Source organism: Budorcas taxicolor, chromosome 2 (assembly GCF_023091745.1).
Source record: "Budorcas taxicolor isolate Tak-1 chromosome 2, Takin1.1, whole genome shotgun sequence".
NCBI classification, from domain to species: domain Eukaryota; kingdom Metazoa; phylum Chordata; class Mammalia; order Artiodactyla; family Bovidae; genus Budorcas; species Budorcas taxicolor.
The window spans coordinates 148997709-149009584 of NC_068911.1; the positions used below are offsets into that span (position 1 = coordinate 148997709).

The 11876-nt window shown below is 44.3% G+C and overlaps 1 non-coding gene across 1 annotated transcript; it reads left to right on the forward strand.

Moving 5' to 3' along the window:
- The first annotated feature begins 11400 nt into the window (after window positions 1-11400).
- On the forward strand, window positions 11401-11472 carry TRNAC-GCA (transfer RNA cysteine (anticodon GCA)). The gene has a single exon. It is a non-coding gene; the product is annotated as a tRNA-Cys (tRNA).
- Window positions 11473-11876: the final 404 nt, after the last annotated feature.

An 11876-nucleotide genomic window follows, 5' to 3' on the forward strand; every position in this document is an offset into this window, starting at 1 on the left:
TTCGATCCCTGGTCGGGGAAGATCCCAAATGCTGCAGGGCAGCTAACCCGGTGCAGCACAGCCACTGAGCCTGCATGCTGCAGCCGCTGAAGCCCATGCGCCTAGAGCTCGTGCTCCACAACAACAGAAGCCACCGCAATGAGGAGCCCGTGCACCACACTAGAGAACACCCCCACTTGCTGCAACTAGCAAAAGCCTGCTCTCAGCCAAAGTAAATCAACACATCTTTTATAAAAGCTTTGTAAACAAAATGAAAAACAAACAGAAGCCACAAAAATAGCTGCCATACATAATAGATTAATATCACTAAGGTGGAAAATTAATACAAATCAATAAGAAAAAGAAGTCCAACAGAAAATTAAGGAAGCAAATGAATGGACAATTCCTCCCAATAAGAAATGCATATGGCTACTGAATTCGAGCATAAAAATTCAATCTCACTCCAAAAATAGACATTAAACCACTTTCAGGTATTTTGTAAACTCCTTGACTTTGTCTGACCAAAAATATTCTCCTTGATACTAGCAAAGAGTTGGGAGATAGTCATTCACAACAAACCTCCTGGAAATCAGCTTAATAATAAATATCAAATTCTTATCAAATGCCATACTCTTGGAAAGTTATTTCTACTTCCAGAAATTTATCCTAAAGAAATAATTTTCAGCATGCACAAAGATTTAGAGATGAATATACTCACTGCAGTATTATACAAGATAACACAAAATTGAAAGAAATCTAATAATAAGAGATTGCTTAAACACATTTCAGTATTTTCACATAGCATAATATTGTGCAACCATTAAAAAATAAGGTAAAGTATGATATCAATATGAGAAAATTTTCACAATTTATTGTTAAGGGAAATCTATGCTGTATGATTCCATTTTTGCACAAATAAAATATTTACACAGAAAACAATGTTGGTCTGGCATATATATCATTGCTTCCACTACTCAGAGCCACTTAAAGGTACAAATCTACTATTAACACGTTCATGTGACTCTTATGGCTTGAATTGTATTTCCCTCCCCCACCAAAGCTTTTGGAGCCCTAGTAGTTGTACCTGTAAATGTGACATCATTTAGAGGTAGGGATTTTGCAGATCAAATTAAGATCATTAAGGTGGTTTGACATCCAGTAGGACGTTGTCCTTATAAAAGAAGAAATTTGGACATAAACATATGCACACAGAGAGAACACTGTGGAAATGAAGGCCTAGATTATGGTGAGGTAGCAGAACCCAAAAAACCCCAAAGATTCCAGCAAACCACCAGAATCTAGGGAAGAAGCACAGCCTTCGGGAAGACTCAATCATGCAGACACCTGGATCTCAGATTTCTGGCCTCCAGGATCCATGAGACAATGGATTTCTGTTGTTGAGACACCCAGTCCACGGTATTTTGTCATGAAAGCCCTAACAAACTCATACAGCTGTGTGACCCTGTCTACCGGATCAGACTGCCTGGGCTACGCTGGCACACTCAGAGTCATCTTGGAATTTGGAATTGGGACAATGAAAGAAGGAGCAGGGAGACTGACCAATCCTGGAGGCTCCAGGGCAGACAGCAGGGCCTAAGGAGTGAGCAAAGGGAAACACTCTTCAGAGACAGCAGATTGGAGGAGATGGAGAGACGAAGCTGAGATGCCATGAGCGCAGGGTCCCAAAACCCCATGGAGCCAGAAAGGGCAGCTTCAGTGTCTGCTGGAATGTTGTTCCCTTGAGGCCCAGAGATTCTTTGTGTCTTGCAGGGCTCCCCAGGGCCCCGCCGCCTCTGATAACATTCCTGAGTTCAGGTCAGCCGGAGTGGATTTCTGTTCCTTACATCTCCAAGGGCGTTGATGAGAGCACACAGGAAGGAGTCACAGCAAATATCCGTACTGGTTATTTCCAGATGCTGCTCCTTATTTTATCCCAAAAGTTTATCACAATTTCTAAGTTTTCTACAAGTAACCTATATACTTTCTATTTTTTTTTAGGCTAACTAGAATAATTTATTAATTGTTCATTTACAAATAGTTATTGAGAGTTTTATATGTGCTGGGCATTGAACCCTAAGAATGCAATGAACAAACCCACAAAATCCTTGTCCTCATGGAGCTAAAGATAAAGAAGATGCATAAATAAAATATACAATATGTTAAACAGTGATAAGGGATAATGAGACAATAAAGCGAAAGAGGGAGATGGAATTGTCAGGTGCGGTGGAGAGTTTTAATTTTAAGCACAGTGATCAGGGAGGATTTTGCTGAGCCAAGACATGGGGGCGGTCAGAGAGCGAGTCAACTGAGTGTCTGGGAGAAAAGTGCTTCAGGCAGAAAAGTCCACAAGTGTAGAGTATCTGAGGTACGAGTGCGGCTGGAAAGTTCCAGGAAAATTAGGATGGCCAGTATATCTGAAGCAGCATGAAAGAGAGGGAGAAGACTGGGAAATGAGGTCTAAGGTATAACTGGAAAGAGTCAGGCATGCCATTTGTGGTCCTGTGGGTCATGGTGAGGAGTTTGAGTGTTTTGGATTATTTCTCAATCAGGTTGCAACAAATTATCTCAAGACACAGTGGCTTGGGCTTCCCTGGTGGCTCAGTGGTAAAGAATCTGCCTGCCAATGCAAGAGACATGGGTTTGATTCCTGATCTGGGAAGATCCCACAGGCTGCAGAGAAACTAAGCCTATGCACCACAACTATTAATACTGTGCCTGAGTGCTACGAGATTACTGAAGTCCCCGCGCTCTAGAGCCCATGTTCTGCAGCAAGAGCAGCCGCCACAATGAGCAGCTTGTGCACCGCAACTGGGAAGTAGCCCCCTGTGGAAATCCTGCATGGCAACAAAGACTCAGCACAGCCAAAATTAAATAAATAAACATTAAAAGAAAAAAAAAAAAAAAAAAGACACCGTGGCTTAAAAGAACAGCACACTTTAGTAGCTCATAGTTTCAGTGGTTCAGGCTGGACACTGCAACCAAGATATCAGCTAGGGCTGTATTCACCTGAGAGCTTGAGAGGAGCTGGAATGTGCACTGTCAAGGTAGCCGATTTACACACCTGGGAAGTTGGAGCTGGCGGCAGGAGGTCTTAGCTGCACCACCTGAGTGTCTCCATGACATGGAGACCAGTCCAGTTCTGCAGAGAGAACAAGGTGAAAACCTCAAAGTCTTTTATGGCCTGGCCTTAGGAGTCACATTCCATGCACAATATCTTGCAATATCTTACTGGTTACACAAGTCAGGCCTGTTCAATACGGAGGGCTCTAAACAAGAAGGAGAAAATTAGGCCCCAAGCATCATTGGGTGCCCATTTGTTAGCTGGCTACCAGTTATTCTATTTGAATGTTACTTTCCAATAAATGAACAGACAAGTGATTTGCAACGTTCAACTGCATCTTTCTTTGCCGGGTTTGTCTAAATATAACCACACTGAAGAATCAAATAATTCTACAGTTCTGACTTCTGAGGACCTAATCTATGATAGTCAATCTTTAATCTGTAAATCCTCTCCTGATATGCTATTTGTCTCCAGGATAAAAAAAAATCTTACTAAGATGCTTTAGTTGTAAATAGCAGGCATCGACTTTAGCTGGCTTGAGCACAAAGAAATGGAATTTAGGGGAAGGAGTCGATGGTGTCTCATAGAAATGATGGGAGAACTCAGCTGCCAAACCCAAAGGAGGACTGGGCTTCCTTGGTGGCTCAGACAGTAAAGAATCCACCTGCAATGCAGGAGACCCAGGTTCAATCCCTGGGTCGGGAAGATCCCCTGGAGAAGGAATTGGCTACCCACTCCAGTATTCTTGCCTGGAGAATTCCATGGACAGAGGAAATTGGCAGGCTAAGTTGCAAAGAGTCGGACACAACTGAACTACCAGTACTTCACTTTTCACTTTCAGAGAAGGACGGGAAACAAAGTGGTTCTGGAGACCTGAGCGCCTGAAGCCTAGGGGTCTTCTCTGGGAGCACTGTTAATGCGAAAGCTGCCAGACCCTAGAGTTCCAGTTCCAGATGTCAAGTTCTTGTGAAAGAGCATGTGACTGTGAAATGGAGCAGGACTCCATGATTCTTGTCCCCCACCCCACACACACATACAACGCCAGCACGTCTTCTGCCTGCTTTTTGCCTGTGGAAAGCTTCAGTCAAAGAATACGTTTAATCAGAGAAGTGAGAACTGCTGAAACGAAAGAAAAGAGTCTAAGGAAACTAAACAATAATAATGTAGTCATTAAGCATAGTCAAGGACCTTTCTTTCTTTCTCAAGGGCTGTAGATAATATTCTGAGCCATAGCCTGTAAGCCGTCTTACAGATACCAAAACATCAAGTGGAGAAGGTAACTGCATGGTGACCAGACTATTCCCAGGACTTGAGCTGCCACAATTCCGAGAAGTGATTGCAAAGAAACGGGAACCAGTGCATCCAGGAACTGAAGATTAATTGTACCTAAAACAACCAAGATGATGCTAGTTGGACCACTGATGACCAGTTGAAGACGATTGTTAGAGATGACTGTGCTGTTTCTGCGTGTAGCCCCCTCCACCAACGCTCAACTCTGTCTATAAATGCTGTCACCCCTGCTTGTTGGAAGCGGGCAGTCTGCCTTCGGACAGATGTCTGCCACCCTCCCTTCTCTACCACTGCCAGTTGCCAGCATCTGAAATGAAGCAAACTTTCCTTTCCACCAACCTGTCCTGTTTACTGGCTTTTAAGCAGCAGAGCAGCCAGACCCGCTACTCATATCCTTTCAGTAACAACTGGGTTGATTGAGTGTGCCCCACCTCCAGCTAGACCTATGACCTGGATTGGGGGCAGGGGAACAGGGAAGCAGCTTGTGATACAAACTCTACCTGGAAGATTCACCTTGAATATTATGTGGAGGATGTTCCCAAAGAACAGTGAGTCTTTGCGAGTTAAGCAGTCACCGCAGGAATTATTTTCTATAAAGCTCACAGACATACTGTATTCAGATGGTCATCACTGAAATTTCCTTTTTGGCATTTTTACATCTGTCTGTGTTTTTACACAAAATTATTTTATTATCATACTAAACAAAATGAAAAATTCTTTCATCTTGTTTAATATCCAGCTCAAAATTTATTGTCTCAAGGTGTTTTTTTACACTAAACTTTCTTGTCTCAGGTGTTTTTATACATAAAATTTCTTGTCATTCAATTTTTTCTTTTTATGTTTAATTTGATTCACATTTTGGTTTTTAGCCTAGCATAGGATTGCGTCCCTAGGGGGGCACTTTGGAAAAATGTGGAGTGATTTGGTTTGTCCCAGTGATGGGTAGAGGTCCCTCTCCTGTCAAAGACAGCCTGGGACCCCAGCAGCTTGATCTATCGCAAATTGAGCCGCAATCTTTGCATGGCTCACCCTATGCTCCACACAACTTTCAACTGTCCCACTAGATATTTACAGAGCTGGAAACTCACTTATAATCGTCTGAGCTTTAGAACGTAGCTTCATTTTTTATGTAAACAGAAGGACTTTCTAAAAGGGCTTTTAATATACACTAAGTATATCCCAAGAATGGAACTACTACGCAAATCACAGGAAGACTGTATTTGATACTTTGTTCAGTGCTTTATTAGGAGCTGTTCACCAGTTTGGAACATCTCATCACTGACAGTAAAAGCTGTGCGTGGTAATTGAGTCTTCTATATCCCTGTTTGAGTCTTCATTCGTAGCTGTCACATTGGTGGTGATATTACTTTGAGGAACTTGCGTCTATTTCATGACGTTGTCTAGCGTAGTCCTCTTCTGAGCTGCTACCTATTGAAATAATCCCCTAAGTTCTATTTCTAACCTCTTTAAACTCGAAGTGTCTCCCAGCCCTCTTCTTATCATGCTCAAACCAGACATGGAAGGCTCCCACTGCATGTGTCTCAAGATAAAGCCTGACATCCAGGTTTGGAGGGACTAGGCTCAAGATGCTGATGCTGGGAAAGATTGAAGGCAGGAGGAGAAGGGGACGACAGAGGATGAGATGGCTGGATGGCATCACTGACTCGCTGCATGTGAGTTTGAGTAAACTCTGGGAGTTGGTGATGGACAGGGAGGCCTGACGTGCTGCAGTCCATGGGGTCACAAAGAGTTGGATGTGACTGAGTGACTGAACTGAACTGAGGAGCGAGAGAGGGGGCATGGATTTCCTGAGCTCCCTTTCAAGGGAGAGGACCAGGGAGTGCCTCTGCGGATCACAACAGAAAGGAGATGAGCTGAGGCTGGCTTACCAGAGGAAAATCTTCGTGTCTCACTCCTGCCACCACGGCTGCTGTCACCAGCTCAACATCCGCCTTCAAAACACAGCTCCTCATTTACAGGCTTCAGATTCACCTTACATTTCTTGAGCACTGCCACTAGGCCAGCCATCATGGTACCAGGCGTCCCAGAGCACTGAGGTGGCTGTTACTGCCCCAATTTTACCTGTAAGGAAATGGAGGATGAGTTTCTACAGCAAAGAATGGAAATCCTCCTAAAACCATCTCCCTGCTTCCAGAAAGGCTTGGATGGTCCTTCCCACATTCCATGCCCTTTCGTCCCTTTCTACCCCGGTGAAGGCTGGGAGGAGAAGGGGGCGGGAGGAGTCCTGGCCAGATGGCAGGGTATTAAATCAGATGACTCTGATTGAATAATTTGTTGCTCTTCTCTTAATTAAAAGGCTTTTCCCTAAATGACTTGCTGATCCCACAAGGCAGTATACACTGGTTGGGCAAGAATTGGGGACACCAAGGGAGATTTAGACTGAGAGGGGAAATTGTGAAAAAGAGGTGCCCAACAGGTAGAAGAGGCGCTACTCATGCTGGGGGGCAGTTTTGGGGACTCCCTCTCTCTTCACGTCTGAAATGTGTTTGATCTAATGACAGAGACTTGGGGAACTGGTTCTTCTCTGGGTTTGTCTGGAAGGTGCCTCAACTGTCGGTTCAGTTCAGTCGCTCAGTCGTGTCCAACTCTGCGACCCCATGAATCGCAGCACGCCAGGCCTCCCTGTCCATCACCAACTCCCAGAGTTCACTCAGACTCCCGTCCATCGAGTCAGTGATGCCATCCAGCCATCTCATCCTCTGTCGTCCCCTTCTCCTCCTGCCCCCAATCCCTCCCAGCATCAGAGTCTTTTCCAATGAGTCAACTCCATAGGACTCTTGAATTTATGAGATCAACATGTAAGATTCATTTTACTAACACACAGCTTGACACTCAGTTTCCCCAAAGTGCCGTCTGGCTGTGGGAGGTGGTTAGAGGATGCTTGGGGGTTTTGCATACATAATGTTATTTATACGCTTGATACACTGGAAAGGTGGTAAGGTGGTGGGGAGGGAGGGATGACTGGGGGCTCCTGTTGTTCCAAGCATTGTCACAATCTGCAGTTGCAATCAAATGGCATAATTTAATAAGCTCTCTATTTCCTCTGTACAATTACAGTGTATAAGTCTCTGTGACGAAAATCTGCTTCACAGCAATTATCATACAGAACCATATTTTCAAAGCGTCAAATGCAATTAGAATGTGTTATTGATACCATTGAGCTAAAGATTTAAACTTTGAGTTTATTTGTGAGGGATCGGTTCTGTGAATATCCATACTCTGCCCCTTCAACTGCAGTTGGGAGTTAGGTGGAGAGGCCAAATTCCGTCAGAGCCACGTAACACACCCTACTGAGGCACTCCCCCAAAGAGCTTGTCATTTAGGAGAACATCCTGTCAATCTATAACTCGTTCTCTTAAACATCATTTCCTTTAATTAACCAAATTTTCCTCAGCAGTTTTCGTTTGTTTTTGATATGGGCAATATTTAAAGTCTATATTGAACGTGTTACAATATTGCTTCCGTTTTATGTTTTCGTTTTGCGGTCACAAGACATGTGGGATCTTCGCTCTCCCACGCGTGTGTGCCAAGTTGCTTTAGTCGTGTTCGACTCTTTGCGACCCTATGTACTGGAGCCCACCAGGCTCCTCAGTCCAACCCTCACCCCCTGCTTTGGAAGGCAAACTTAAAACCACTAGACCTCCAGGAAAGTCCCTTCCTCAGCATTTGTGATTTCATCAGGTTGGATCATCCTCAGAGCTGCCATTTTTCCCTAGTTATTTCTGGGCATCCAATTCCTACTTGTCCTTTGAAAGCCAGTTCAGGTACCACTTCCTCACTTCCACTCCCATGTCCCGTGGGCCCTCTGCACCCACCTTCGCTCCAGACAGCAATGATCTCTCCGCTTATCCTCACAGCCATGCATTCTTTTCATATCACATTTTCACACACATCTCCCATCTTCCCCTGGACTAGAAGCTCCTGGAGGCAAACTTTTTTTTTTTTATGTTTCTCTTCCAATCATGGGGCTTTCCCAGTGGCCCAGGGGTGGAGAATCCTCCCAACATGCCGGAGACATGGATTTGATCCCTGGGTCAGGAAGATCCCCTGGAGAAGGAAATGGCAACCCACTCCAGCATTCTTGCCTGGGAAATCTCAGGGACAGAGGAGCCTGGCGGGCTACAGAACATGGGGTCACAAAGAGTCAGATAGGACTTAGGGCCTAAACAACAACAAAAATAGTTTCAATCACGGACAACTGGCATCTTGCAGGCAAATAATAAAGAACAGATGCTTCTTACTTTGTTTCATCCATTCGCTATTATGTTATCAGTACCACCACCATTTTCATTATAGTAGCTTTGTGGAACATTTTAAGCTTTAACTCTAGAATAATAGCGTACATCTATTAGCTTACGTCACTTCCTATGTTCCAGGGGATAGGCTAAGTGCTTTATATGATCTGATTTAATCCTAAAAGTAAGTCTCTGGAATGGACTCAATTTTTCCATTTTATAAAGGAGGAAGCCAAAATAGGAAGAAAGTAACTTACTTCAAAACAAATGGCAAAGATCAAAGTGCAGAATGACATGTTCAGCCTGTTACCTTTTATAGAAAAAGGAACAAGGGTTAAATATGTTTTTACTTACATAGGTGGCACTAGTGGTAAAGAATCTGCATGCCAATGTAGGAGACATAAGAGACGCAGGTTCGATCCCTGGGTTAGATCCCTGGGTGGGGAAGAACCCCTGGAGGAGGGCGTGGCAACTCACTCCAGTATTCTTGCCTGGAGAATCCCACGGACAGAGGAGCCTGGTGGGCTACAGTTCATAAAGTCACAAACAGTCGGACACAACTGAAGCGAGTTAGCACACACCTAAAATATACCCAGAAATATATGCACTAATGTAATAACCAATATTGACTGTTGGGCAGGGAGGCTAAAAGCCAGAGGTGCAAGCAGAGGCAGATTCAAGTCTTGGAGGCACTGAAACTCATACAGTTTGGTCAGGACAGCTTTTAAAGAAAAAATAATGTAAAATGAATAGAGAATCAGGTACCTAACAGAGCCTTAGAAGAGACCCAAGCAACGAGGTACCTGAAGCTGAAACTCGTGTAGCTTCATGTTAAATCTGCTTCCAGCTGGAAAAAAGCATTTCACTGTATGTGCTCTTACATGTGCATAGAATTTGAATCATGAGAATGTATTGCTTATTCAAAAAATATATTGCTTTTAATTAATATTTTAAAATACTATCTCTCCAACAGATAGCATGAAACAGGACTTCTAAATGCTCAAACAGCAAATCACTGTTTTCATTTGTTGACAAACAGAGAAGGAGGTGCCTGTAGTAAGCTAGAGAGGAGGCTGAGAAGAAGCTCTGGAATTTCCTGTTTAAATGGAAACAGGGTATCAGAAGGTTGGGAATTTACCCCCATCATTTGAAAATAGAGACTCCGGGCCTGAGTCTAAAACGCTTGAGTATGTGATACTTACCAGACTACACAACACTTGCTGCACAAATAGGGTTAAGGAGAAAGTCACTGCTCTTTCAGTAGCTTACAAGAGCAAAATAAAAACTCAAATCATAATGAGCTGATTGCTCAGAGAAAGGTTGATTTCCTGGAAACGGGCTATAGGACCAAGGAGGTGAGTGGACTGGATGCTAATGCTCTTTCCCAAATGGATCTGATGGCCCGTGGTTTGCTATTAGTGTAGCCAGGAGAAGGAGGTCCTTACTGTAAACTACCTAGAAAGCATTCGTTCTCTTAACCACTCAATTAGGATAATTTACCCTCGTGATATATGGGACTGTTCCTGCTCTGTGATTTAGTCTGAGCATGCCTCCTTCTAATGCAGATGGAAATAGCTCTGTTTGCAGCAGATGGCCAACCTGCATCCTCACCACCCTAATGCCTTACCCTGCAGCTTGCAGCCTGGCTCTGCGGAAGGGATTGATCACAAGCCCCCAGGTCAACAGGAACATAAAATGGCTAGCAGCTCCCTCCATCTCTCTCTCTCTCCCATAGACAGAAAAAACTGCACTTGCCGAGAATTTGGAATGGACACTAAGGAGAATCGTCTGTCAGGTAAAAAATGTGAAATACTGGAGTCAGGGTAGGAAGGAGAGGTGTGTTTTCCAGATCCAGAGGAATTCCACACTTTGGATGGTTATTTACATGCTGTCTTAGTTACAGTGGAAACAGCATGCAGCCCTTAGGGCCACTTAAATTGACCCCTACTTTTGAAATTCCTTATCGATTGAAAGACCTTTTGTTTGTGTGATGTTTCATTTGAATCAGGAGTGGATCCCCTTTCTTTTTCTATTGAAGGGAGGGAAGGCAATTAACGGCTGCAGAAGTAAAAATCAAACCAATATGAGTGGGAAGGGACTTCCCTGTGGTCCGGTGGATAAGACTCTGTGCTCCCAATGCAGCGGCTTGAGTTCAGTCCCGGGCCAGGGAACTAGATCCCAGATGCTGCAACTCAAGGTCCCATGTGCTGAAACTAAGACCTGGCAGAACAGAGCCAAATAAAAAAATATTGCTTTAAAGCAATCAGGGAAAAGCTAGAGGAGGGAAATATAAACTGTTAGGCTCACAGTCTTTGGCAACTGAAAACCAGGAGAAATTCATGACATACAACAAACTACTAAAAATGTTTTGTTTTTTTTCCATGATGTGAGCAGGCTGGATATGGGGTTAGAGAAACAGAGGTGGGGAAAGGGAAGAATAAAAGGTAATAAATGTAATACTGTACAATACAAAAGAGAAAGACATAGTAAGAGACGAAGCGTAAACAGAGAAAAGTGAAAGTCGCTCAGTCACGTCCAGCTCTTTGCGACCCCATGGACTATACAATCCATGGAATTCTCCAGGCCAGAACACTGGAGTGGGTAGCTGTTCCCTTCTCCAAGGGATCTTCCCAACCCAGGGATCAAACCCAGGTCTTCTGCATTGCAGGCGGATTCTTTACCAGCTGAGCCACCAGGAAGCAAGAAGAGTCCAGACAGAGTGATGGGAACAGTAACACAGGCTGGGATCATGGACTATTATTCGCCCCCTCGTGGCCTTCAGGGATATTGCACCCTGCAATGACTCAAGGGGCTTCCCTGGTGGCTCAGATGGTAAAGCGTCTGCCTGCAATGCAGGAGACCCAGGTTCGATTCCTGGGTCGGGAAGATCCCCTGGAGAAGGAAATGGCAATCCACTCCAGCACTCTTGCCTGGAAAATCTCATGGACGGAGGAGCCTGATAGGCTACAGTTCATGGTGTCGCAAAGAGTCAGACATGACTGAGTGACTTCACTTTCAATGACTCCTAATCCGAAAGACTCTGATGCTGGGAAAGATTGAGGACAAGAAGAGAAGGCGGCGACTGAGGATAAGATGGTTGGATGGCATCACTGACTCAATGGACATGAGTTTGCGCAAACCCAGGAAGACAGTGAAGGACAGGGAAACCTGGCGTGCTGCAGCCCATGGGGTCCCAATGAGTAGGACACAAGTCAGCAATTGAACAACAAAACAAAACACAAATTGTGTGCTACCATCTGGGCAATTTCCCATGGGGTGGATTATCTACT